Source organism: Trichechus manatus, unplaced genomic scaffold, assembly GCF_000243295.1.
Source record: "Trichechus manatus latirostris isolate Lorelei unplaced genomic scaffold, TriManLat1.0 scaffold00165, whole genome shotgun sequence".
NCBI lineage: Eukaryota > Metazoa > Chordata > Mammalia > Sirenia > Trichechidae > Trichechus > Trichechus manatus.
This window is the reverse complement of record NW_004444101.1, coordinates 5,465,549-5,467,658: the sequence shown is the minus strand read 5'-3', so window position 1 is coordinate 5,467,658 and position 2,110 is coordinate 5,465,549. Positions and strand designations below refer to the sequence as shown.

The 2,110-nt window shown below is 59.0% G+C and overlaps 1 protein-coding gene across 1 annotated transcript in view; it reads right to left on the bottom strand.

The window, feature by feature from the left end:
- ATG4B (autophagy related 4B cysteine peptidase) overlaps window positions 1-2,110 on the bottom strand; it is a 21,272-nt gene that overhangs the window by 11,034 nt on the left and 8,128 nt on the right. The gene's annotated exons all lie outside the window — the stretch shown is intronic.

Sequence of the window (2,110 nt, the reverse complement as noted above, 5' to 3'; positions counted from 1 at the left end):
GGTCATGATCCCAGTGGGCCGCAGGGGACCAGGCTCCACCCTGGCCATGATCCCAATGGGCCGCAGGGGACCAGGCTCCACCTAAGGTCACGATCCCAGTGGGCCGCAGGGGACCAGGCTCCACCCCGGCCATGATCCTGGGGGGCCGCAGGGGACCACGCACCTCTGGTCACGATCCCGGTGGGTGGCAGGGGACCTGGCTCCACCCCGGCCACCATCTGTGGCTGGGAGCAGCAGATGCAGAGAGATGGCGGTGCTATTCCTGGTGGGAAACCATCCCACTGGAACAGAGGCAGAGCCTCTGCAGTCACCACCCTGGAGCCTGCTTCAGTGCCGACAGAGCTACAAGCAGGTCACCCCGGCTTCCAGTGCAGCGCCCTTAGGGAGTGCAGGCCGCCTGCAGGGAAGAGCCAAGTACCTTCATATTCTGGTTTGCTTCATCTGAGAAACAAGAGAGGCCCAGCACCTCTCCCGTCCACTGAAACCCTTTCTCGGCCATGCTGCTACCAGAGAAGAGACGGCATGGCCGGTGGCAGGGCCAAGGCCAAATGCCCACCAGGGAGTCCACGCAGTGGGTCACGGGCCATGACATCAGGAGCAGAGGGCCCCTCTCTTCAGCCGCCCTGCAGAGAACCCTGAGCCTCGGCTCTAACTTGCTGCCCCCAGCATCCATGATGCCCATCACACATACCCTTAACTGCAACTTCATAGAAGTTGCCTGAGAAAATCAGAGTTTCTCCCACACCTGGATTAATTTCTGACAATAGCTCCACCTTTTGGTAAAAATGACCTGCTAATTACAAGAAAATCATGCTGAAAACGACAACAGTTGTAAACACTCAACTGAAATTTCGTCACCCAGGAATGACTCTCCTTCCAGCAGTCGGAACAGACGCAGGCGGGAAATCTCACCCCACCCGCGGTCTCTGCATCTTTACTCTCCTTGACAGCAGGATGCCCGTGCACAGAACACAGCTCGCCGCCAAGCTGGGAAGCCTCTGTGTCTTTAAACTACGTGAGTGCCCGTGAGGGTGTGTCCCCCGTCACCAGCCCGACAGCAGGGGCACCCCAGGGTGCATCCTCTGTGGGGGTCTTTAAACTACATGAGTGCCCATGAGAGTGTATGTCCCCCATCACCAGCCCAACAGCAGGGGCACCCCAGGGTGCATCCTCTGCCTGTGTCTGTAAAGTATGTGAGTACCCGTGAGGGTGTGTGTTCCCGTCACCGGCCCAGCAGCAGGGGCACCCCAGGGTGCATCCTCTGCACCTGCGGTACCCAGGGGAGACACGAGGCGGGGAGGGGCAGGGCTGCTCCGGCTGTCGGGCCTCAGGCAAGCTCCCTAAGCCTAGGTGAGTCAGCTTCCTCATCCATAAAACGGGAGTAATAACAGGGTGGCCTTAGCATGGCTGTGAAGTTTTGGTGAGATGCTTCCTCAAGGGCTCGGCACAGTGGCGGGCAGTCGCTGGGGCCCAGTGCAAGCTACTGTGACTGACGTCAAGGACACATGGCTGAGGGTCAGGGGCATACATGTGCCACCACCCCACAGCGTGAGCTGGATGTGCGGCAGTTCCAGCCGCAGGGTTGGAAAGTGCGTGAAAGTGCTCCCCGTGCACACTCGCCACGGGCGCACCGCAACAAACAGCCATGTGGCCCTTCAAATCACGCTGCGCTGCTGGAGCTCAGCTCAGCCTGGCTGGCTTTCTGTTGGCCTGAAACACGGCAGGATCCGTGTAGGCCCACGGCGTTCAGACCCTACTCTCCACTGCACCCGAGTGCCTCAGCGTGACTCAGAGACGCTGGGAGGCTGGGCTGCCACAGCAGGCCCCCCGCCAGGCCCTATCCAGGAGCTCTGTCCTTGCGTTTTACTTGTTTATGCTTCCAGAGACGGCGCCAACAAGCTGCTTTGTGCCAATGACTAAATACAGTCCAGCTTCATCTTTCTATTTCCTCTGTAAGGTCATCTGTTTCTACACAAGTTGGGAGGAAGTAAAGCACATGCCTATCTTCCCCAGGAACTGGAGAGGCAAGTGCTTTGTACGTATTGTGACGTCTGCTCCCTTTCCTGGTCACCTCCGCATCATGACGTCTGCTCCTTCCCTGGTCACCTCC